Genomic DNA, 27,683 nt, shown 5'->3' with positions numbered 1-27,683 from the left:
TCTTAGGAACTGTTTAGATTGATTTCTACAGTTTTAGAAACTTTCCTAATGTGAACTTCAAATTTAAGTTGGGAATTCCCAGATATTTTAAATCATTAACTTTTTGTACTTCTTTATAATTTATTGGCAGAGGAAAATTACAAATTGTTTGTTCGATTGGGGAAAAACACCCATCAAGACAGTTTTGGTACCATTCAGGGACAGAAAATCATCTTTAATCCAATCATTTGCCTGTTCAATAGCTCTGCATTACAGGTTTGATCCTGCTAATGGACAGCAGTATTTACATTTAAAAAAGAGAAGAAAAGAGTCTGAGACTGGCAGGTAATGTTCATGTTATGATCGTCATTATCGTCATCAAGATTTCCATCATCTCTATTATCATCATCAATCTTCTCAGATCTACTGGTGTAATGAGCTCATAACAGCATGAGGATGATTGCATAGACACACACGCACACACACACAGTATAAGGGCTGGCATCTGTTTGGGCACGGCGTCTCCTTCCAACGGGCCCTCTATATAATTTTCTTTTCCTATTGGTTCTTTGTTGTTATCTCTCTTTTTCCATTTCTGTGATGTTCCTTCCTTCTTTCTCTTGTTTTTCCACTTTCCTCTTCTGGTCACTAATATGAACTTGAAAATGCGACTATGCAATGAAATACAGGATCCTCAAATGCCTCCTCTGCACTTGAATCTCACACAAAGACACACGGATACACAACAGTAGGTTCACTATTACTGGCCTGATGTGTTCAACCCCCCTGTGGTGTTGCTCCCTCTGTTTTTGGCTGTTCAAACAAATGCCTTCTATCTCACCATCCAGCCGCTCAAGGACACCTTTTCTTACACAAATACAGTCTCACACACACACACACACACACACACACATACTTGCATGCATGCACAATATAGCAATCAAGTCACTTTCCTTTGTGGCCTTTCTTTGAGGAATATTACAGGCTTCTTCTCATCTCTGCTTCAGAGGGATGACTTGAGAAATACCTATCCCACTGCTCAAGAATTCACTTATTTGAAGATGGCTCACGGGACTACTGAAGTTGTTTGTGTGAATGGAAAAAATTAACTTCGGCATGCATCTTTGTTTTTTGCCGAAGAACAGCTTCTCTGTTTTGAAACTAAAGTATGCTTTGTCTTCTTCCACATACTGAGACTCACCTCAAATAATAAAAAAGAAATGTAACAGAACATGGTCATTAGACAAAAGTTAAAAACAATCAAAAGTATTAATGGCGTACTAGAATGCATATAGCTGTTCTAAAGGGAAAAGGAAATGAGAGACAAATTGAGCATCTTCTAAAAGATGGAATTTACATGCATCTTGAATTAAACTAACACCAACAGTTGCTAGGTACATTGAAGAATAAAATAAACAAGCAAAAATAAATATGAAAGCTTAAACTGAAACCATGACTAATGTCCATTAGTTTGATTTGCTGTAATGATTTTCCACGTAATTCGAGTCCAACTTCAAATGTATTGTGTGTAGTTTTAACATTTAAAAACATAGGTCTCTTTAAATGGGGCACATAAAGTTATTTTTTGCAACCCCATGAGGACCTGCTGTGTTTAAAGACCAACTACCAGAGGATCTATAAATGTACACATTTGAACTGATTGAGAAACTTTACAGATGTTTTACTTTTAAGACTGGACCAAAAACAGAGGTATTCTCAGCAGGGGGTCTCATTTCAACACAACACTCACTTCTTAATGAGAACATACAAGTCACTGCAAAAAGTTTGTGAATTACCATGTATCCATGTCTTTGGGACTTTGGAAATAAATGCACTGCATCCAAAACATAGTTGAAAATGAGTTGGATTTTAAATTAGCGTTCTACCGTTCAGAGCGCGTTCAATAACTGTTGACAAAAATCATCCAGATGCTTAAATGATTTGCTTGAATGATCTGCCATTTGTGCTTGTAAAAAAACATTTATTGGGTGAAATTTTCACTTGTATTTGTGTGCAAAACAGAAACAGGTCTCATGTATTAGACAAACATTAACATCAGACACATCATTCATGTCACATGTAACATCAACAATTGTACAATTTAATGTACAATCAAACCAAATGTTCTTTTTTTAATTAGTAACTTCTTCTATTTTCGTATTTCTTGATTTTCAATCTCACTTCATATTATATCCATTCCTTTCTGTGATATTTGGTCCTTGGTGCACTTAAATGTTTCCATGGTTTAGTGATAATTAAGAGCTGAAACGTAAATGTCATGAACTTTTGGATAAACTGTTGCTGATTTTAACAAGATCCCACCAACATTAAGATCATGTGAAAAGTGAGGACTTATTGTTGGCTACCATATTATTCTGTGTTTCAGACTAACTACCCTTGACTCCTTCCTTTGTTGTCCTCATTGTCTTTCTCTTCTCCATTCACCAGGGCCGTGAAAATTTTTCTGGCCTTAATCTTATCTTTTTCTGTACTCAGTTGCCTGATCTTTGTATAATGTGGGTAGCGTCTGACGCCAAGCCATACAAAAGGTGCTGTCGCACACAAACAATGACAAAAAAGGTAAATGTCTCTGTCTGCTTCACACACGCAGTTTGTGGACACAAAATGGAAAGACACTTTTATCTAAAGAAATAAGAGATTTACACTCGCACAACCCCTTTTAAGCCTTGTATTAGCTCTATAAACATTTCACAGCATACTTAAAAAGGGCTATTTATAATTATGCAGTCTTTGCTAAAGTATTACTACTCAAATCTATTTTTCACATTTTGTCATCTTGAAATAGCAAACCTTTATGCCTTATCCTTTATGTTATCTGGAAGGCCAGATGGTGCTAGATTTTGAAATTGAAGGTAAAGAATCCATCCATCTCAGGCAATGGAGGTGGTAGTTATGTCAGAGATTTTAGCAGCACAATTAAGAAAAACAAACTAAACAGGTGTGGCTTGTTTAGAAGAGTTAACAAGAAGACACTTCCTCTTGCTGAAAAGATATTCACATGACAGGTTAGGTTTTCATATGTCTGATAAAACTGCATAAATGGAAAGATGCAGAATAATAAAGTGGTTTCAGCACAATCATCGTTTTACCAGCAGCCAAGTTTGGTTTTTACAATTATTAAATAAACTATTAACTTCTGCCTTTACTTAACTAATCTGAAAAGAAATGTGAGACCATCTGTACAACATCCAAAGTTTTGCTCAAACTAAGTCATACAACAGGTCAACAAATCCATGGAATGAAGATGATCTTCATTGGAAATCCTAAAAAGGAAAATAATCAAAGTGTTCCAACTGACTTTAGACGTAAACTTTATCAAAATGTTATTTTGATATTTGAATTGGGTGGCATTTTTGCAGGTAAAATGTATGCAAATCTTTATTGAACTGTAGCAATGTTGCAAAAAGAATGCTTGAAAGAGTTCACATTGCAAAGGTCAAACAGAGGATGATTTCCTGACTTTATTACTCTTAGTAGACATTTTGCACACTGTTCAAACATGAATTGTACTTATTTCTTGTTATTTATTCATGCTTTGAGCTTGACATTGTGGGAAAAATACCTGAATAATGTACATCAGCAAATTATAACTTCCTTGAAGATTATATTTTTGTGGAAATTTGATGAAAACCCTCTGGGGCAGGTGCAGTTGTATAACATAATTTCTAAGCAATTTAACAAGTAGAGAACACTGCTTACTTAGAATCCCAGGACATAATCAGAAAGTATATCTGTATTCCTTAAGGAAGCACATGTGCAACACTAGTTTCATATTAAAGAAGAAATACTGAATCACTTTGGAAGCAGGAGTTCATGAGGAGTTCATAAAAGCAAGAAAGTACGTTATCTTGTTCATATTCTCTTTTAAACTCTGAAAAATAATTGTAAGCCTGTGTTTGCGCAGCCATTGGGAGAAACTGCTTCAAGTGTCTGATTGCGCTGAAGAGAACCATATAAAATTGCCTTGTGTTTTGGCTGTCAGAGAAAGAAATTAGGAAGAAAGATTATCATATTTTCATGACTACAAGTTGCTTTAGAGTATGTCGGATTAGTATGCATCAAAATAAGTAAAAATACCTGTCACACTGGACACTGGAGTATGGAGTACACTGGAATATGAGTTGCATTTACTTAGAAATTGTGAAACATGAGGGTGACCTTGTCCATGTTAATGATAGGATTTTGTCAAACTCATGGAAACTGTTGATTTTGACTTGGAAGTCTGCTAGCAGTTCCAGACTGTTACAACCCCACCCTAAAATTCCTAAAGTAAATTCTGGCACTGGGCTTTAACATAAAACTAAAAAGTAATCCGAACAGTTGAGTAACAAAAGTATAATTTATTTTACAATCCAGATAAAAACAACTACTACAGGAGAAAATAAAACACAGGGGAGCTTAAGACTTCAGGGTCTCCAAGGCCAAAATAATAAACAAAACACCCCTTTATAACTATAAAATAAAACAACCACTTGCTAAAGGAGAACTAAAGGAAAATACAAAACCTAAACTCCCTTACTAACAAAAAACAGGAGAAAACAGGTTATAACAAAAATGGCAGAGAACCCCTACCAGCTTCCACCTCTGGATAATTGTACAAAGTTGCTCACAGCAAACTTAAGACAGTTCTCACACACACACAGCTCTCAAGCAGAGTCACAGCTTATGGCCCAGGTCAAACAAAAGGAGAGGCTCTGACATCTCCAGCTTGCTGCTTATATATGGCGGCTGACGAGCCCCAACACACTTCACCTGCAGCAATCAGGCAGAGCTGAAACAGAAAACACAGAGCTCTCAAAAAAAGAGAGCCCCTAGAGGTCAGTGACCGTAACACAGACACATCGATGTCTGTTCTCTAAATCAGTGCATCATGGCCAGGCAAAGTGCACAGCATAGCGGAGATGCATACAGTGTAAATTTGGGGGCATAGAGAGGCGGCAGTGTCACATGAAGCAGTACCACAAAGACGTTTCCGCCTGCAAAGTCATTTATATCAATCTCCTTGGCAACTACTCAGGCATAGAAACATAACTTTATCATTAAGAAACCTCAGCAAGTGTCCTAACAGTTTCAAGAGGTTGCATCGATAGATAGACATCGTTAACTGGACGCGCTATGGTAGGAAAATCTGACGAGGAAGCACAGATTGTCAGAACATCGACAGCACATGTACCCAATTGTGGAGGAGCTCCTCCAGGCTGTGATTAGTTTTCTTCGCGGCTATAATCGGCAATGTATAATCCCTGGTGCATGTCCGTCAACATGGATTAATATTTAACGCATTAGTCAAACAATTCCTCATGAAGAAGACAAAAAATATGTCCAAACTATAAATTTGGGAACAACCAAACTATGAACAAAAAAGTGTGACTTATTGTTCAGAAAATATGGTACTGTCTTCATGAAATGCCTAATGCTAGGATCCTGGGATTAATTTATTATTTCCCAAATTTCATGTTTAGTTTTGCGTCAAAGTGTTCAATCTCCCTCTACTCTCAATCTCTGCTGAAAGAAGAGTACAAATCTTTAACTGTCAATCTTGTTTTTACATTAAATGCAGGAATCTAAGATAACTGATGATCTAAGTTCAGACTTGGGTACAAAGCCTTAGGGTATATATGTGTGTGTATATATATATATATTTATATATATCATGTGTGTCTACATGTTGAATGTATGTTCAGTTGAGTGTTGACAGTGACAATAAGAAGCCTAATCCAGGGGTATTTGTGTATTACTCTTATCTCCTCTCACATATTTTATCCTCAGGGTACTTAGACTGCTCTCCTGCTGCTCTTCACACAAACACACACACGCACAGGGCATGCACAGGGGAACTGGCACCCATTGACACGCAAAACACACACACACAGACGTTTATACCTTTTCTCCACAGTCAATAGTACATGAAAATCCAAGGGCGGATCGGAGAATTTTGCCACCAGCGTTATGATCGGGGGCAAAGCAGGTTCTGAGGACTGCATTTGTTGGCGTGTGTACATGAAAAGATACAGTCTCCATAAATGACTGTGTTGCTGGGATGTAGAATGTTGCCATCAGGAAATTTAAAGCATTGCTTCTTAGCCTGAGAGAAGATGACTTACCAAGCTGCAGCTAACCTTTCTTAGCTACGGCTAAGAAAGGTTCCTCGACAGTTTTTTTTATTTAATCTATAAATATATTAGCTGCCATTTCAAGTTTTCATGGGTGTCAATCACACATTGCTTTGTTGTCAACTACAAATTTAAAGCAAACTGAAAGGACTGAGCAAACTGGTGCAGGGTTTCCTCAACTACCTATTTGAAACGATTACTAAAGATCTTTGATAATGAAACCCAAGTAGAAAATATGAGAAATGAGCCTAAAGGCCACTCAGACAGCGAGAAGCCACTACTCCAAAAGCAACACATAAAGCAAAATTAGTTTGTCAATCGACTCACAGCTGTAATTCTTGAGACATGTCCTGAAGTCTATTTAAAATTTTATTATTTGTCCATGAAGACTACTGCTGCATTTTGAGTAAAAAAAAAGGCAAACTCTGACAACACCATCCCAACTGTGACGTTTTAAAGTTAGATGGAGTGGTGGTAGTCATGCTGTGTTGGGTTTTGCTGGATGAGGGCAAGTTGAACTTCACAAAATAGATGGCAGAATGAAGCAAAAACGTTATGTGGAAACATTAAGGAACGTCTAAAAACATCAGCCAGGAAGCTGAAGCTTTCACAAATGTGTCTTCCGAGCAGACAATGATTGTAGACGTACCAGAAATGACTTACAGTGACTTTAAGTGAACAGCTGCATCTACATCTGCATAACCATCACTGATACTAGTAAGCTGTGTGTGTGTGTGTGTGTGTGTGTGTGTGTGTGTGTGTGTGTGTCTTGTCCTCTCTTTCTGTCCTTTACAATACAGAAATCTATAATTCACTGTCACTGCTGGACCCCACAGCAAACCCTGCTACTTGATGTGTGTGTTCATTGTTTTCTAACATTTTCTTCCACTCTCTTTACCTTTCTCCCTACCAGGTAAATCCCAGCCTGCCTCCTCACCTCCACTAAAAGTAAGAAAATCAATACCTGTGATCTCTCTTTCTTTTGCTCTCCTTTTCTCCTGGTCTTGTTGCTTTGCTTTGCTTTGCTCTGTTGGGTTTTTAGAAAATGTGTACAAACACACATGCACATGTTGGAGAAAAATTTATGGTCTGGATATTTTAAAAGTGGTCAATTTCTGTATTATTTATGTGCTGCTGGATGTAACAAATGTGGCACACTGAACAGGCATACTCATCATTTGAATTAAACATTTTTAAAATCAACTTTCAGAAAATAAATCGGCTTTTGTTTTTCCAGCATTTGTTTTAATCATTCCAGATTGGTGAATGTCTTAATGAAACAAATACGTTGCAAAAAGCCTGAGAACAGTTTATGCAGTAATTTTACTAGAAAACAATGATTCTAAAAGTTGTTTTGTTATTCTGGGATGGTATTATGAATGATGCGTTTTGATGCAGTGTCCAAACTTTTTGCCACAGTTATGTTGATGGTACTTTGCAGGTAACAAAATTATAAATTTTATCACAACAGTCAAATATTTAGAGAAGGGTTATTTTTTACTCTGTACACAAAATAGCTTCTGAAACAAACAAACGTGTGATTTTTGGGGAAAATGATCTGCAAATTGTTTTAGATCCAAAGCATTAAAAACAGTTTTGCAGGTTTGAATGAAGGTTCTGATTAAACTTTTTTGGCAGTGTTTTTCTCATCTGTTTTGAGACAATATTAGGATTTGATTCACTCTTACTTTTAAACTGTTTTCTTTATTTAACCAAGTTAAATATGCCAATTAACTGCAGAAAGTGGTGCACTTCTTTCGAGCAATAGTCACTCGATACTTATGCTCCTACTTATTATGTAATTAAAACGAAACAAAAAAGCTCAATAATCCAAAGGTGGATACTTGGTGACATGCTCAAGATTTTTATCTTAAGGTTGCAGTTTCTCTGTAAAAAGAAAGAAAAATGCGCTGGCTAAGAAAACCGTCTCCATCTGTATGAATTGCCTGAGCTTGTGGGCCAAATATATACCATGCTTGAACTGCTTTTGATACTACATAAAATCAGTCGAGGGCCCAGAAATGTCCCCCAGATTGGCCTAAATATGTACTTCACACAGCAGGTCGCTACACTCAATTCCAGTTTGTTGCTGAAATCGTAATTTTTTGTGTGTGGGTGTTCTTACTACTAATTAAATGCAGCTGCAATCAGATGTTTGTGTTAACAGTTTATGACCCCAAAGCGACCTGCATGCGCAGAAGAAGAGCGTAGACATCGCAAAGCAGCACGCTGTTTACTGAAGTAATAATAATGGATGCCACTGTCTATGGATCAGTTTTAAAGTTGTTGAGCAGCTGACAGTTTTGGCACTAATAAAGTTAAGGGTGTCAGCACTACTTCCTTTAGCCATTGTACTTTACCACAACTCGCTTCTTCTGGTACAGAATTATGATACATGTCTCATGTCAATTAGTAAAACACAACATGACTGTTCTGACTGCAGATGCTTTGGAAACTATTGAATACGTATTGAAATTAGTATCACATATGGAAGTGGCACAAATTGGACGCTTTTTGGGGTGAAAAAAATCAGAATTGGGACACATTTGATTTGTTATGAAAGTGTGAAATTCTTGGACCTCACTGACGATACATGCTCGTACTCAAATTACTTTTAGTATTACTTTAAAAGACAGAGTTTTCCTGCAGCTTTGACAATGCGTTGGTTTTGACAGGAGAATGAATTCAGCTTTATATCAGTCTTCTCTCTGAGAACATAGTTATTTAAATAGATTTTACAGCAGTTATCTTCATCTGGTTGTGATGTGACTTGTTGTTTGCTTTATCAGATGTTTTTGTCATCCTTTCAGAGGGTGTATTATTTCAACTGTTCTTCAGTGAGTACAGATTACAAAATGGATGAAAATAGGCTTAGAGCGAACTAGGATGTATAAATTATACTGAGTAAATACCTTCATCATTCTCTCTTTCTATATTTGTTACTGATGTCAAGTTTTCAAAATTTAAATATTCATTCAAGCTCACTGAATGTTTTTGAGACTAATTGATCATATGCTGCTGGCTACTTACGTTTTTAACAAATTAATAACATGGATTTTTATGTTTATAGAACTGAAACAAACACTGAAGCAACGATCATGAACTTAAGTATATAAATGAATAAACAAATATAATTTGATATACATTAAAAAAGTAAAAATACTTTATTGGACATGTTATTGAAATGCTAAGAATTGTACTACTAAAATGCCATGAAGCTCAGTGATTAATAACATTCATTCAATAATCCTTTTAAATACGCTTGTACAAAAAGCCCCACATGTATTTCTATTGAGAATCTTTTCTACCTTTAGTCTTATTCATACAAAGGAGTTAAAGCTTAGTTCACTTTTAATCTCCTGACTGAACCTGGTCACCCGCAAAACCCAAAGAAAATGAGGATTAGTTTGACTGAAACAGCTACCTTTTTCTGTATATTTCTGGAATATTATATATTCTTTTTCCATTTGAAATATATAAAGGCCTTTATGTTAAAATAATTGGCCAGTTTAATCCTATGTTGTAGTAATATGATGAATGTGGAGAGTGGAAAATTAGTTATTTTCTTTCCAGGATCCAGGAAGTTTCGGAATGAGTCTGCCTTGATACAGACAAGAGTATAAAGACCAAATAAAGAAATGAACAATGGAGTGGAAAAAGTATTTGGATAATCTGTCAGTTGTTAATTATATTTACCTTAACTTGCAAAGAGATGACTATGGATCAGTTATAGCAACATAAGTTACTTTATTAGTAACATGTTGTTCTCTATATCCTACGGTTTGACTTCTACACTTGTTGAGTTAATCGTTTTATTTTAGCTTTTAACAGTTTTATTTTTCTACACATTTGTAAGTTTTGAAATGGTAGTACAAGTATGTACAGAAGTCCAAGCTTTTGTTGTTACATGGTAAGAAATGATTATGAGCTACTGCTGGTAATCAGGTGCATTGGATGAGATGCAAACAAAGACCCAGAAATGGGCAAAAGGAGCTGAATCTGGGCTTGGATGAAAGCTAAATTTTCCATTTCTCACTATTGTCCTTCATCAGAAACAAGAACATAACTAAACAAATATGGTTTATTTACAGAAGAAGATGCATTACACATTCAGCTGCGGGTGAGAGGTTGTGCTTTTGTTCTAACCTGGCTACATACTGAAAGCTGTGACTAACATGCTGCATGCAAACGGAGAAGCAGAGATCTTTTGTGAAATTCAAAATGGGAATCAATAACGCAAAACTATATTTGCAAGAAGTCACTGTGGAATGCATAATAATGTAATTCTGGTCCTCCTTCAGACTCAACTCTGGGCAGGGGGGAGAGGGCTGCATTCATCTACTGCAGAGATAAGACCAAGTTAGCCATGTCTGAGCTGTTCAGTGAGTTTGAAATTGTTCATTCTGGCCATTTTATCATGGCTGGCAAAGATTTCAGTTCTGACAATTGTGTACTGTTTTTGTCCAAATACCAATATGTCCACTTCAGGCATCAAACCAGCTACAGAATTATTAAATTGGCTCAAATGTCATCTGCGTATCCAGATTTTTTGTGGATTGATATTACAGTCAACAATAGTAATTTTCACATTAATATGATTTATACTGTGCAGTCTGTTGGACAGAGAAGTGTAGAGGTGATGTCACTGTCATCAAAACCGTTTCACCTGAGCGAATCAGAAGCTTAGGGAGAAGTCTTGGAGTTATGGAGATGTTAGTTTGACAAGAACTCTCCCTTTTCAGGCATTTTATTACAAACACAAAACATCCAGTAGTAATGTTTTGATACCAGGACCACTAATTATCTTCAGCAGCAGCCGAAGATAAAGTGAAATAACATCACAGTGTTTATTTTTTGAACATTTCTTAAATAAATGTCTATGGTTATCATTTGAAACTAGACTTTAATTTGAAACTACATCATGATAATTATTGAAATATGGTATTTTTTGTCCCTATTATCCAGCTGTATCACAGCAGCACTTTATCAGCACAGTTTAAAGCTGCCACTATTGATCCTGTGCCAAACAAACCAGCCAGACCTGTAGTGGACACCTCTGTAATTATTAAGTATTTAAAAGTCAAGTGGAAAAACACAAAAAATGATGTCTTCCTCCTTTCTCTGAGCTCACTACACTCAACCTTTTGACAGATGGAATGAAACGTACCATCATGTTATCCTTCTTGTAAAAATGAGCAGCTATTCCCATCCGCAGTCTCCCAACAGGGGATGGTGGTGCAGCTCAGCGGCAGAGAAGCTGTTTGATCCCTGGACCTGCAGCTTGTTGAAGTATGAGTAAGCGTAGGCAAGCACAATGGAAGTTAGAAACATCAAGCACAATTAAGCAAACTAACTGCATCAATAGAAAAAGTGGAAACAGATTGTAAAAAGAGTTGTAAAAGAAATACAAAAATAACCGTGAACATGTTGAAAGCAACAACAGCATGAGACATTAAGTGAATATTGAACACATGAAGAAAAGCTTGTGGGGGAAAAAAAAAAGTCAGGAAACCAGCTGAAATCTGTCAGTGTTTAGAAAGCATTTCATGCTAATATGTGTGAATCACAGCAACAGGAAATGCAGCATGTTGAACAATGTCCACCTGGGAGGAGAAGGCAAAATCCAGGAAGCAGTTGTTAGGCGAGAGGTGATGAACAGCCTGGATACGTCGCCAGTCCGTCACAGACAACAGTACACACACCCTCATACCTGAGAACAATTAACTTAGAAGGAACCTAGAGAATCATGCATGCACAGAGAGAACATTCAAACTCCATGCAGAAAGACCCAGGCCAGATTTCTGACTTATTATTTCTGTCTTTATTTGGCATTTAGCAAATAAAAATAACTATTCTAACTGACCTAAACCAAGATATGTTTGGTTTGAGTTAGCTTTAGACAGTGAGAAAAAAAGGTGTATTGTATTTTTATTTGGCATATTTTAAACTTCAGGTTTATAGAAGATTAGAATAAGATTTATATTAAAATATATGTTTTTATCTACTTGAGATAAAGATCGTTTTACTTACTTGACTTACTTGTCTCCACTTTATTAAAAGTTTCACATGTTACATCCATAGCAAGGACAAGTAGGAAAAAAATAGAGAAGATGTTATGGAACTTAGCTCTTTGGTTTATGTTTTTTTTTTGTCACAAACAGCCCTATTTAAAAAATATTCTTCACTGCAATTGATGGTTGCATGAAAACGAGTTAGTTATACACTGAAAATACCTTTCATTTTGAAATAAGTGTACTTAGAGTTAAAAATTCAAACCCTTAAAATCCCCCCCAAAAAATTAAATAAAAGAATAAATATATTTCTTATAAATACATTCTTAAAAAATATATTTATATATGACATTTTACCATATTTTTCAGCATGTGCAAATTTGCTGCTGAACATCTTGGATTTCATTTTTCTAAATGTTTAACAAGAATGACTAAATATTATAAAAATGAACATTCGTCAAAACCTGTTGGACAAAAGGAGTTTAAACATTCCAGTAGGAAAATGAAAAAATATACAAACAACTGGTAAGAATGAAGCATCAGTTCTTTGGACTATTTGGACTTCAGGTCATCATGTTTTTCAGTCAGACTTCTTATTTTAGGTTTTTTTTTGTGACACTCAGCTTCTTAGCTATTCTTATCTCCATCATAAAAACTAAATCCTTATCTTCACTACAGTGCGAGGTCATCCTTTGGAGCCAGAGGTCTCCTTCTTGGTTTGCTGCTCTGCAGAAACACTTTTCTGCTTTGCAGCATTTAGTGGAAAAGGGGGAATAAGCTATTGAGATGTTATCGCTTTCTTTCAGAAATTCTCCGAGGTTTTCTGTGTCTGAGCCAGCGAGACAGAAGGATGGACTATATTAACACATACCGCAATTGTTAAATATTTAAGTCCTATTTAAACCAGGTTATCCGGGGAAAGCCTAAACATCATGTAGTAGAAAATGGATAATCTACTCATTTTGACTGATCTTACGGGTCAATCAAAACTAAATACAGGTTTTATTTATTCTACATCTTTATTATGGTAATTTAATATTTTGTTTGTCAGAATGTTGTCTTGAGATGACAGACATTCCTGTTATCTAAAGGCATTTTATCAGAAAACGCTGTGTTGTTCCATTTAGATGGAAGTAAAATCAGTGAGGATGCCATCAGATTTTTTTGTTGATGACAGATCTGTCCGTTTACCTTGATGAACACGCTTCATACAAAACAAACTGAACTCACAGAACGTCTTGCAGTATTTTCTACCGCACTTTTTCCCTTTATGCCATCTTCATTTCCATCCATCCATCCATCCATCCATCCATCCATCCATCCATCCATCCATCCATCCATCCATCCATCCATCCATCCATCCATTCATTCATTCATTCATTCATTCATTCATCCATCCATCCATTCATTCATTCATTCATTCATTTTCTTTTCCCCATTGTCCCTTGGTGGGGTCGGGAGGGTTGCTGGTGCCTATCTCCAGCTATCGTTCCGGGCGAGAGGCGGGGTCACCTGGACAGGTCGCCAGTCTGTCGCAGGGCAACACAGAGACAAACAACCATGCACACACACACTCACACCTAGGGGCAATTTGGAGAGGCCAATTAACCTGATAGTCATGTTTTTGGACTGTGGGAGGAAACCGGAGTACCCGGAGAAAATCTACACATGCACAAGGAAAACATGTAAACTCCATGCAGAAAGACCAGGGCCGGGAATCGAACCCAGAACCTTCTTACTGAAGCTCTACCAACTGCGCCACTGTGCAGCCCCGCCATCTTCATTTGTTTTTTCTAATTGACACAGATGTTTCACACTTGGAGAAAAGAAAAACAGAGATTGACATTTGGTTACATCCTGCAGCACAGACATAGAGAAATCCACATAGAACTAATTTTGCAGAGATTTATTGAAATTAAGCTTGAAACAAAGCAAAAATAAATACGGACATAAAATACCTACCTGACACTTTCAGACAGATCGCACAAAACTCCCTTTAAAAGTATTTTTCCTGCATGAGATATTCAAAATTCATTAATTGTTTTAATTTAGGTGATTTTTTTTCAAATTGTGGCAGCTCTCATTTTAACTGAGTTGAAAAAATATACAAGCTATATGGAATATAGCTATGTTTCTATTTTAAAAGAATAAAAACGGATTTTGTATGATCAAACTCTGATTTTCTGCCCATATGACCCCGTTTTTCCTGAAATAACTGAAAGGAAACTTCAGGTTTATATAGGAACCTTAGAAATAAGGTGGATAAAACATGTGTCTGCGGAAAATAGATATTTTTTCCCTTTGTCATTAAGGTGCTCTAATATTTTCAAGAGCTTGGAAGGCTAAAAGCAGGTCCAACTTTACACCATATGTAACTCCTGTCAGCTATTTAATGTGTGTCATTATGTTCTACTGGGCTCCTTTTTAGAGCTAAAATTTAAGTGGAACATGATTGTTCTTTCAAAAGACTTCTCTTCAAAACTCTTGGTAGTTATGTGTCAGACAAGCAATCTAGCTCCATGTCGAATGTTCAGGATAATTTAACAGCATCAAGCACACCTGAAATAAACCTTTTACATTTTTCTTGAGAAACTGTTCAAATGTTTCTCCAATCTACACATCTAGAGAGATTTTTTAATTGTATTTTACATGGTTTCGTTTTAACCTAAATTGTAAAAAAAAAAAAAGGTGATGATATACTAGATGAACATAAGTGCATCTATTTATGTACATATATAACAATTGTATGTACATATACATAAACAAATGTATCTGTTATTTTTTTGTATCTACACCTGTAAAAACTACAGTAAGAATGTTTACATTATTGGGAGAAAATCCAGGTTCTTGTTGCTAAAATTCATTTCAAATGATTTGAAATATCAGCCATGATTGTTATACACCAAAACCCGCTTTAAATGGCGCTCCTGTTACTGGAGAGAACTGGTGGTGTGGCTGTGTCGGGGAATTGGGCTTGGTGCCGTACATCTTACCTTGTCCCTCATTGACATATAGGGCTGCTGCTCCTGTGCTTCACTTGCTGCGTCTCCATTCCGCCCATGTTGAAAAGTTATGGTGTTTCCATTAAATAAGGAATGCAATTAAAATCACATGTGAATACGTTTGTTCATGCAATAAGTAATTGAAAGACATGTCATCCATCATCCTCCAACTTCTTCCACTGGCTCTTTTCTGGTTTGAGTCAGTGACAACATCCGGTTGTTGATTATGTGATGTGTGATGCAGAGAAGTGTTTCCATTGCCATTTTGTAAAGTTCAAGAAATCACATTATTCTAGCGCCAAAACTTACAAACAAAAGTTTTTTCAAGAATGGCGTTTCCATTAAGCAAATTTATTTTGGAAATGTCCAATTGCACAATTATATGGTCAATGGAAAGGCAGCTACTGACAGTGATGGTACTTTATGTCTGTCCCGCTGGGGCTGCTGCGACCTTCTGGATCTGACTCCTCACAACCTTCGCTGATTATTTTAAAGCTCTTATGAGAGGTGTCAACATGTCTCAGCATTTTAATTTTGTGAGATAAACCTTTAAAAGTAAACAAATTCCATACATTTTGTAGTCAGAGTAATTCTAGCGTTTGATGCCTGAACCTGTGAATTCAAATGACGATCACTATAGGTGTGTCATGCAGCATGCCACAGATAATAATCTGGTCAAATTGAATCGCATGAGACAATTCAAAACTAAATTAGATAAATTAAGAAATTTCAGAGAGGTTGCAACATGTTTTAGATCTACTGTCAATTCTTATTCTGTTGTTTTTGTGCTGAAATGCCTCACCAACTGCCTCACCAACTGTGAAACAAGCCACGCCACAGGAATGTTGTTCCCGAGTGTCTCAGGGGGTGGTTCTCATTGGCCTGCTGTGTCAGCAGGCACTGTCATCGGCTAACTTCTTCTCCAGGGTGCTACTAATTTTCTGAGACTGCATGTAACCACAATTGTCTTCAGTCTTTCATTGCCAAGGTTGTTGCAAGACATTCAAAACGTGCTTGTTGATCATGAGACCATGCACAAGTATGTTTAGATATAAATAAATGCCACTGGTGTGAGCTATGTAAGAACTTAGGCGACTTGGGGGTCTAGTTGACCAATCTACACATGGCTATTAGTATGTCTAGACATATAAAGGTCATGAAAGTTACATGCAAGTTAGAGGAGTTGTTTACAGTAGTTATGGAGACATACTTAACTCTCAGCAGTTTTCTCCTTAAAGAGAAGGGGGAACATGATTGTGTTTTTGTTTTGTTAGACGAAAAGAAGCCAGGAAGAGTAGGTAGCAATATTAAAAAGTCCAAATCCCTTCTGGTTTTCATCCCCCTTTTTTGCCCAGCAGTTATATTTTCATGATAGACTGATGGCAAAGGGAACAATGCCTCCAGTCTGGGAGCATGGCAAGATTGTTAAGGTAAAAAAGAAAGGCTTGAAGTGAAATGTACATTCACACCTGAGGTTGGTGCAGAAGCAGTCATTTTAAACCTTTCTGATTTTATAGCATTTCTCTCTAACTCTATCCTTCATCCAACTCCTTCTGTTACTTCATTTACAGAAAGTAGTGTGATGTTCCTTACACATGCAAACATTAGGTACACATACGCAATCACCCAGAGTCACACATTTATACATAGGTCAATCATAGTGATGTGAATAAAACCCACAGGAACCTTTAGCAATGCGCCACAGTTTAAATATTCATCAATGCTTAATGAAGGCAAAGAAATTGATTGATTAAACTGTGTTAGCTTCACTATGGGAAGGTGTGAATGGCCTTTTGTTAACTGATTAGACTGCAGTAAATAATTAATTGGATCAGTGGGTATTTGGAATGATTTGAACTCAGGATTTGAACTGATTGAACACAGTTTTTGCCTTTAAGAGAGACCCAGATACTGCTTGATGCTCTCCTTGTGTTATTCTTTGGTTTTGTTAAGGACTATATTGCATGGAGAGCCTTCAAGTTCAGCATCAATGCAAACAGGTAACCCAATATCAGCACCTTAGTTTGTTGACAGTGTTTTAAACAGGCATTGTTTGTGAAAGCTTCACAATCCTGATCTGTTATCTTATCTGCACAGCATCTGGAAATTGGAATTTAATCTAAACTTTTAGTCTAACATATATTACCACACCTGGAAGATGTTAGAAGACCAACAGTGGTAAAGAACTCAGTTAAAAATGACAGTTCTTGATTCAGCCCATGACCAGTTTTATACTCCATGCAGTATAACAGCATTATATTGCTTTAGTCTGTTTTATCCAATGGAAAGTTCCAGAACCTCAATGTCCAAGATGTGATGTGATGTGATTGGTCAAGTACGTGATGATAACAAAGGAAATGTGTTGGGAAAGGTTTTAAGAGAATATGTACCATCAGCGCGTAGGGCAGCTGCTGCTTGAAAGCTTTTATTTTGCTAGTTTTTGCTAGTTACAGTTATAAATAATCTCTTGGACTGCAGTGAGAAACTGTTAATACTGAGTGAAGTCGTTTGATTATTTCCTTTCCATCAGATTTGTATGTTGTTTTTTTTTCTTCAGATGCATCTGCTGTGGAAATTACAAGGAGGTTCATCTGCTATTCACAGTGTGTTTTAAAGAAAAATAAGATGGCAACACCAGTTTCTTATCATTTTCTACCTCCTGGGAGCTGCAGAAAAATGCCCCCTCATGCCCCTGCTTCACTTCTCCAGCTGTGAGAGCACATCTCCAAGCGAAAATCACCCGCAATGAAATACAGGTGTGAACAGCCACCATAGAAAACATCCAGGCTAAATTTTGCAATACAAATTGGCCAAGCCAGAAGTAAAGAGAGCATTTCTAAAAATGGACTTTGTGATGGATCAGACCAAAAACAATGCTCTTCAAGTCAAAACCGCTCATGTTGGTGTGACCCCATCACTCGAATGTGTTGCAAAAGCATACAAACAAACACAATGTTTAACTGGTGTACCTGAGGTAGAGTGAAAACAAGGTAATGTAATACACTCTCATGCTCCACGCACACACACATAATGACATAAGGATAGAAAACACACTTATCTAACACAAATTATGCACACCTGTTGGCAGGCTTGTGCTGAATGACTTCTACTTTGGACCAACTGTGTGTCGCACTTCACTGCTGGTGGCCAATTAGTAGCAGCCTAAGGAGTGACCTCCTGCTGAGGCTCCCAACCAATTATAGGGCTTGATTTATACCAGCAATAACTTCCTCTCACACTTTTGCACACGCTGCACAAGGTTTCGACTGTGGGCTCTCATACACAGGTAAATGATGTAGAAATTAGTATGAACAAGCAGAGTTAAAGACATAAACAATGGAATTGGAACAAAAACCCACACTAATAAAGTCAAAGACCCCCTATATATGCTATAATGATCAGCAATTAGAGCCTTTAGCAAAACTGCTCATATTTCAAGGAAGCCAACGGATGCTACAGTAGCAGTGCTCTGATAAAAACTTTTCATTTTTGCATATCAAGGACAAATTATCATAACAACTCTATAGTTTTGTGATCTGTCTTTGTCTATGGATTATGTCTGCAGTAACAGCTAATATAAAAGTAATGTATTTATACAGTAGGGTTATATCAAGGATTTCTCATTGTACAAACCACATACTTTGTATTGTGCTAATAGATAGTCCTGGACCTTTTTATAATCATACAAAAGCTGTGCTTTTCACACTCATGGCTTCCCACTGACTATTTAAATAAACCCCCCTGTGTTCCTAAAGGTTTAATTGTGATAGTGGCCTCCTATGATTTTATTTATTTTTTTAGTTTAAGTTGAGCTGCTAAGAATCTTGAATCATTTGCAGTTTCACGCCGTTTTCTTGGTGCAGAGAATGTTTTTTTTTTTTTTTTTTTCCAGCACAACATCCTAGGCCAAACTGATGTTTTGGCTTCAACTCAAGTTCTTCATTTCTAGTTGCAACTGACCCCAAAACTATGAATAGAGGCTTGAATAAACTTCAGATGAATGAGGTTCATTATTATCATGCACATTTAGACATGAGGAAAAAAACTCCAATGAATTAATCTCCTACTGGTATTTTTAGAGATCCTGTGTTTGTTCCCAGCACCAACAATGATGTTAGTGGCTATAAGAAACAGCATATTGTCTTTTATCAGCCTGTATAGACTCCTAATAAGTAAGTTATGTACCAACCCGTGACCCTGCAAGAATAACAATTTTAGATGATGGAAAGATATAGTTTGAATTTTATACTATAATTGAGTTAATTGTTACAATTTAACTTGATAAAAATATATATCCAGTTGTAAACAGAGCATTTACACCAACTGAAAGCTTCATGACAAGCAACATGTTCCACTGTCTGGATAAAGATGCGTCTTAAACTCAGAGCAAAAACTGGTCTGTACAAAAAGTTTACTTTCTAAAACGGTTAGAAGTTTTCTGCTCGCTTCTTCAATGGATGATTCAAAACTTGGTGAATAAAAAAAGAAATTAAATTACAAAAATTAAAGGAACAAGAAGCTCCAGAACCCACTGCAGCTGAAGGATTTGATCACTAGCCATCAAGCAAAACAAGCTTGTGGGCACTCCTGAGGGAAATGCTTTTATTCTAATGTTACAAATCAAAAGTGGACATTTTGTTTCTTAAAGCAGTGCCACCAAAATGACTCATACACTGTATGGGGAATTCATGAAACAAAGCAATCTCCTGTTCTTTTTTTTTTTGTTTTGCAAATGTTTTGCCTGCACTATTTGGTTTATTTCTGCTTGTTTATGCAGCAGATTTTCTAAAACACACAGAGAAACAAACACACTTGACAAAGAAATATACAGAGAAAAATCTTTTACTTTTTATTTCTGTTTTTTAAGTAGAATCAACTGAAAAGTCAAATTCATGTCCTGATAAGGGACTCATCCAAACTTTGAGAACAACATGCGACTAAATCAGAAAGGAATGCAAATCATTGTAAAAGATGATGGATGTTAAGCATTTCGCTTGGAGACGCTTGGAGATAAAAAGCCTTAATCTTTTAAATAAAAGTATCAGATTATAAAACTTTTATATGTAGCTACTAATGCAGAATTTCAGATATACCTAATACAATATTTTGCTGTACCACAATAGACAGGAAACATGTTCAGTGTGCCATTAATCAATCCGTTGTCTACCCTTATTCTGAGATCCGGTCAGATAAAAAAAACACATCTGGAAGCAGGACTCAGACATTTCTCTCTCTGGTAACTTTCTCCTGCTCATTCTGAGGGATAACAAGGTGTTCCCAGAACAGAAGGGATGTGTAGTCCCTCCAGCATGTTCTATCCCAGGGTCTCTTCTCCATGCGATGTGCCTAGAAAACGTAAGACAGAAGAAGTTCACTTTCTTCACTTGCATCTGGAATCTGATTCTTTTAGTGATCTATATTTCTTGATCATCAGGTCAGGCTTGTATTCCATTGGACCTTGTTGATTTTGCTTAAAAATGAAAGAAGTGTCTTTGGTTTCTATTGTGCAGTGCTGGGTAAGCAATCACTTGCCACGCCCTTTTCAATTTACATACATTTACATAAATGATGGTGGTTTTTTCTTTAATTTCCTACATAATACATCATTCCAGAAAGACTGAGCGATAGAGCTGTTTTTAAAAGCAGATTTGCCTTCAGCATTTAGTTTTAAAATGTGTAGGGTAAACTTAGGTTTGTCCACATTTAGCTCTGGAAAATCGATTCTTAAATAGCCCTAGGTTGTTTTCATTCAAACCCAAATTACATTTAATAGAAGAACATTTGGCATGGATATTTGGTCATCTGCAATTTCAGACTGGTTAAGATAATTATGATCAAATGGGCCCAATCTATCAATCCTGGCATAATCTGAGGGCATGTGTTCCCAGTAGGAACCGACCCAAGTGACTGGGGGCAGGGAAGTTTGGACCTTTCTGTTCAGGCTGCTGCCCACGTGACCCGACCCCAGAGAGGCAGAATTTAATAGACGGACATTTCATGTCATCTGCAGTGGTTGACAGAGCAAAACAAGCCTTGCATATTTTCTGCATGTAGTTTACTTCTGCAGCACCAATCCACAACAAATATTGCCTCAAGGCACTTTGCGAAAAAAAAAAAAAAGATGTCAGGTGTTGATGGAAATGGGTAGTAAATGTGAATAATTGAAATGCTTTTGCAGCTGAACTTTCAGGACATGACTATCACTGGAGTCTGCAGCTGTGAGGAGGTGATGATGATACCTTATTGTTTGCTCTGAAAGACTGTTCTGGTCAACTTTTAAATGCTCCAGCTGCAGAACATTTGTTATTTATGAATCTTCTGATCATGCGCTTCTTTCATACTGATCATTCTGACGGCTCTGTGGATCTAGTTTCCAGTTTGATCTTGATCATTTCCCCCCTTTGATGTTTCATGTCTTGTCATTGTGGTCTTTTTGTTCCACATTTGCACCTACCGTCTTGACAACCATTGATTTAAAGTCATTTAATTCTATTTGTTCAGAGTCTACTCAAAGAAAAATGTGGTCATATAACTCCAATGAATAATATAGTTTTGGGCTTTTGACAATCTTTGTCATAATTTTAAGAGTTAACTGGCCCAAATGGTGATCAGAACTAAAATAAGTGGGAATAAGATCCAATTCAAAGCCTTAGGATATAATAAACTATTTACTTAAATTATCTGTAAACACTAAACTTCAAAGACAAATCAATGGATGTCAGTTTGTCTTGTTCCATTCAGGCATGGGTATGAAAGGGTTTGTTTACAGGTGCAAGATGAAAGAAAGAAGAAACAAAATTACATAAATTAAAGCACCAATGGTCAAAGAAGTGAACTGACCTGGAGTCCTGCTGTCATTCCTCTACCCAAGATTATATTTTAGATTATACTGGACAAGATCCTGTTTGCTCTCGTAGTTTCTGCTTATTTAGTTTATGTCTGCTCTGAGTAAATCAGCGCTAACTAGTCATTGCTTGGCATATTTTTCTCCATTTGTTCATGCTGCTATTAATTTCCTGGCTCTGCCTAGTTCTGCTCAAAACTCAGAGGAGTCTGAAGCCTGAAGGAGGCATCAGGGAAGAGACAGGGAACGCCTTCTGGACCTTGGTGTATGTGTGTATATATATATATATATATATATATATATATATATATATATATATATATATTTTTTTTTTTTTTTTAAGAAATGCAATTGTTTTGTTATTCCAAGCAGAATCCTTCAGTTTTACTGCGGTCGCACATCAAACTTGAGCACTGAATGTAAAAACTCAACAGAATTATACACAATTATTTATTTTTTTAAATAAAATTAATAATATAAACTGTAGGATGGTAGAGGCCATTCCATGGAGTCATCAGTGAGTCTGTGAAACAAAAGAATCAATATTTTTTGTGGTTAGATTTGTACCAAACGGGCATTTGGATTTGTTTTTTCCTAACCTTCGGGTAATTATAGTGTTACATTTTTAGAAAAGCACTACCTGACATCAGCAGAGTACACTGTGTTACATCCATAAGTACCAATCGAGAGCCCAAAGCCTCCTCCACCAAGCACAGCCTCTGATCAGGAACTCTGGACTTTATGGACATGAAATATGTGTTGTTATTTGGGTAACAACACATATTTGGAGCACAAGCTGATCTTTTTTTTTTAATTTTGTATTTTCCCAAACAGTAACTATTAGTTCTCCTAGTCAAAGCTGTAAATAGTTTAAATAATTCTAACTAGGTGAAGCCATGAAACTTATAACTTCCCATATTTGTTGATGCAGCAATTTCTCTCAATATTTCATTGTGTGCATTAACAACAAATGCAAGATCTAAAGCTTTACTGTTACAGCTCTACAGCTGTAACAGTTTCTGATGACAAATCTGTTCATGCTCCCAAGATACATTCATGGCTCTTTTTTTTAACCAACAAATATGTACAGACCCTGAGGAAAACAATGAGAATGGTCTCCTGTGTATTACATCCTTGGTAGTATATAAAGTTTTGAAATATCCAGATCAAAATGCTATAGTTCACTATTCACTGTATTTCTAAAAAGTAAAGTCCACATGGAATATACCTTTTTTTTTCAGAGTTTTCCGTTTGCATGCATGTAAATTGAAAAGTAAGCTTCTCCATGCTATGGCTACATGTATTTCGCCAGTTCGTCAAAGTAGCACAAAAGTCCTCGTCTTGATAAACAAGAGTGAACCCATTCAGAAACTTGAATGGCTTTGATTTAAATTTATATCGACAACTTTGCCAGAAATATGTTCAATGATGTCACATTTCAAAGATCCTGGTTTTTACATTACAGGCTTTTTCATTTGGTTGTAAAAAAATATTTGTTGTGCCACTAACAAGCTGTTTGTGTTCCCCTATTGCGTAATGTTGAATTCACAGGTCCATTAGGAAAATAATATGGTATTATTATGCTTTTTAATTACACTCTTTTTTTTTTTTTTGCAGGATAAGAGAAATCCCTACTAAGGTAGTAAATTTGCCCTCTGATGTCTAATGAATACAGCTGACTGCTTTATATTCTATTAAACTATAAACCGAAACTCTCCCATGGAGAACCACAAGCTGTATGCATGTTTGATCAAATCGGGGCTTTTCTATGTGCAGACAGATTGGAAGTAATCTAAACAATGTCCACCATTGTGTGTGTGTGTGGGTGTGTGTGTGTTTGCATGTGTGTGTGTAGTCTCACTTAATTCTAAGTAACACCTGGGACCGTGCCATTGCCAGATGAACCCTGTGTCTTGAAATGAAATGCAGCCAAGGATGTTCATGCACACTCACTAGTCTCGGGTGCACGCATCCGTAATGCCACACTAACACACACTTTGAGTCATACATCCAGAGAAACAAAGCAAGTTGACAGACACAGACTACAGTTCAGAGGCAGGTAGTCTGCTTGCCTGCCATGCCAAGTAGAGGATTACAGTGCAAATCAGAGGCTTATCTGCAGAGAGTATAATGTAAAAACAGACAAAGGACCATGAGGGTAATCTAGTTACGCATTAGGAGGGATGGTCAGCGTTCCACTGTCAGATTACTCGACATACCTGCTCAAAATGTGTGTTCCTACTTACTGCATGCCTTGTATAGCTTGAATCATTTTACAGTAAGTTGTCAAAGATTTTTTTTTCAGGTTCTGACAGGACATTTGCTGCTTCTAATGAGACAGTAGAAAGAAAATCTTTCATACTGCTTGAACTTTTTAAAATGGTGTCAAATTATAACCACAAGCTTGAGCGTATTTTATTAGGATTTTATGAGTCAGACTGACACAAAGTAGGGCATAATTGAAAGGAAAAAACCTTTTACAAATTGGAATCTTTAAAAAACATTGTTTTGTATTCATTTTGTCTGAGTGAATACTATGTGTTCTAGCTGCAGCTAAAAAGAGGCAGGGAGTATGATTAAAATCAACTTATAATGTAGCTGATTTTATAGTTGCATTTTCAGACTCATAGCCACAACATGCAGCAAAACGATTCAAAATCCATTCAAGGATTTTATTATATTTTGTGTCGCCTTCCCCACTTTGCTCCATCAGATCAGTGGCATCAGAAATTAGCAAACACCTGGTGGAACTGGGAGCTCATCATAGGAACTGCCTTCTAGTCAAACCTCCTAAGTACGATTAACAGCATAATGAGAAGCATTGTTTTGACAATGTCCTAGAAATATAGGAACTTTGATAGCTGCAGCATTTTTGTAGCAATTGAAGGTAAAATAGTTACCTGATAGTGGTATGAAATGGCATTATGTGCCTGGAAAATACAAAGTACTGCCCATTTAAAGCTACAAGTCTTTTGGGGTATGTCTCTAGGAGTCTTTGACATCTGGGGACCTTTAAATTTAGGGTAGTTGTCTGTTACAGAAAGGTGAGTCTCTGCCCCAGTCTCCTTTGTTTTGCCTCAAGCAGGATTTCTTTCAGGATGACCCTGAATTTAGCACCATCCATCTTCCCATAAACGGCGACCCGTTTCTCTGACCCTGCTCAAGGAAAAAAAATCATATCCACAGAATTGTGCTACCACTATGTTTAAAACCGTCATGGTGACGTGCAGTGTTAGTGTTTTCAGTAAAGTCAAATTCGGGGTCCATCTGACCACAGAGCCTTGTTCCCATGATTGTCGTGTCCCCTACACAGCTGGAGGCAAAATTTAAACTGGAGGTTTCTGACTCTCTTCTTTTCATTCTTACATAAAAGCCCCATTTGTCCATTTGTGAAGGGCAGTACCAATGTTACTGTAGGCCTCTCGGTTGCTGCTCTGTTTCTGTTCTGCTTGTCACTTCAGATTGATGGCTAATTGTTGGTAGTTTTGGAGTCTGTCTGAAAGGTTTAAAGCTTGGGATGTTGTTTTCTAACACAGCCCTGTTTTAACTCATTCACCATGTTCTCACAGAGTTGTCTGCTTTGTTCGTTGGTATTCGTGGTGCCCTCCGTTTACTGGTGTTCTCCAACATTCCTCTAAGAACAGCTGGATTGACATTAATTTAGATAAAATTATAAACTCAGTTTATGAAATGACTTTTAAAGCTAACTCATTACTTCATTTAGTGGTATTAGGTCAAGGCCTAATTCGCAGATTCCTGTTCCTTCTATTGTTCGCTTGACCAAAATCAATGGGACATAAATTGCATAATCTCTACCTGCCCAGTAGGGTTAACTCAGACTCTCTGAGGCTGTATGAGTGCAGCTCCGGCTGTGAGGGACAATGATTCTTCCATTCAGAAGAAGGTGGCAAAAACAGAGCAGACACAGGAAAACGGGTCACATCTCAAGGAAAACAGAAGCAACCTTTGTGTAAAGAGAGATTTGCTGTTTTCACCACGTTTCCATATTTAATAAAGGACCCAAGAGCAGAAACTAACTGTGACAAAGAGGAGAGCGGTGCAATAATAAACAGAGAATAGACAGGTGAGCATTGCAGGAACATTATGCAAAATGGGAGAAAGCAGATATTGTGTCAGAAGTGACTCAAATTATTATGTACAGAAACACATTTAAGGTAAAGATGTAATTAAGATTAAAACAACTGTGCTGTTTAAACCCATTAATAACATGCAGCATTTATGTTATTGATTTCTTTGCATTGAAAATACAAAGAAAGTAGATAAAAAGTTAAATAAATACTTATGAATTTTGATTATGGATTGCAGATTTCTTGTGGCTCAACACTTGAATTAACTTAAATATGAAATGGGGAACGTGTGTGTGTGTGTGTGTGTGTGTGTGTGTGTGTGTGTGTGTGTGTGTGTGTGTGTGTCTTCATGAAAACATTGTCCAACCTACTGCTGTGATGCTGCATTTTAAACAGGAGTACCATCAATAAGTAATGGCATTCCAGCTAACGGTATAATGAACATATGACTGGGACACTGCACACATAGACACAGTGAAAAATGGCTTCTAAAGCTTCCAGATGCTTATTGTGAAGGGTGCTTGTTAAAACTAGATAGCTTGTAGCCCTCATTGTTAAGGATTTCCTTGTTTGTGCAGATTCCTGTCATGGTAATTTTAGTCCCCATAATGAAAGTTGACACTCTTTGAAAGCAGGCTCACCAAAAAAAAAAAAAGCAGAAATCCAGGAACAGAGAAAGAGAGCAAGACAGGAGAAGGGATTTCAGGTTGTCCCTCTCACTCAGACTTGTACACAGTTTTTGAAAGAACATTGAGTTAGTTGTATTTAATTTTAAAATTTGCCTAATTCAATTCGGCATTAGGACATGAAGATATTTTGAACACGGTTGTGTTACTGGTCAACTCTCTGCTGTCTGATGCTTCAGGCTTGTTTGGTGTGAGGAATTTTGAGGGAGCATTTGGTACATAAAATACAGTATAATATATTTAGGGGTTCTTGCTCATTGTCCCTAAAGCAACAGGCATGCTTTATATATATTCTTCTTGAGAAGAATTTGGCAGGGTGATTGAAATATGCATCAAACAAGTAGCTTTATATTGTCACAGACTTCAGAAGGCAAAGCCTGAAGGATGGTGACCTGTGTTTGTGGTATTTTATATTTCTGATTCAAGTTATTTTTTTGGACTGTCTCTCATAAAAAAACACCTTAACAGTGTTCGACCTGCTTTGTGTAAACCTCTTTGAATTGCTTGCAAGGATTTGAAATGGCAAGATTATTTTTATGTGAAAGAAAAATGGGGTTGGAAAAAAGGCGGGCTTGTCACAGTCTTATTTTTTTATATATTAATCTTAAATGATTCTGAGTAAATTTGAGTTTTTAAAGGTTTACAGTTGGTAGGAAACAGATTTCAGTATCTTGTTTTCATACCCCTCCATACATTCAGGTCTTTGTCTTTGAACTAGAAAATAAAAGCCTTTAGAGTATTGTCATCAACTGTTTCAGGATTTTTGTTTTTAAATCCGATATGCACAACTTGCAGTATTATTAGATCACAGTCTTGTGTATTCATGCATATAATCAGAACTGGCTGATGCTTACAACCTGTGTTTCTCTTCTTATTACTGTCAGTGCTCATGGCTTTTAATAAAGTACAAGTAAAAAATTGGTTTTAGCAGCCAACATT

General features: G+C 36.7%; 1 long non-coding RNA gene across 1 annotated transcript in view; it reads left to right on the top strand.

The window, feature by feature from the left end:
• The window catches only part of LOC106964108 (uncharacterized), a 99,810-nt gene that overhangs the window by 46,487 nt on the left and 25,640 nt on the right, over positions 1–27,683 (top strand). Inside the window, exon 3 of the long non-coding RNA XR_001428327.1 lies at positions 7,027–7,061. This is a non-coding gene — a long non-coding RNA (uncharacterized LOC106964108). The remainder of the gene's footprint in view (positions 1–7,026; positions 7,062–27,683) is intronic.

This window comes from Poecilia latipinna, unplaced genomic scaffold (assembly GCF_001443285.1).
Source record: "Poecilia latipinna isolate Pla-1442-1.1 unplaced genomic scaffold, P_latipinna-1.0 Scaffold1625, whole genome shotgun sequence".
NCBI classification, from domain to species: Eukaryota; Metazoa; Chordata; class Actinopteri; order Cyprinodontiformes; family Poeciliidae; genus Poecilia; species Poecilia latipinna.
This window is presented reverse-complemented; position numbering and strand designations above follow the sequence as displayed.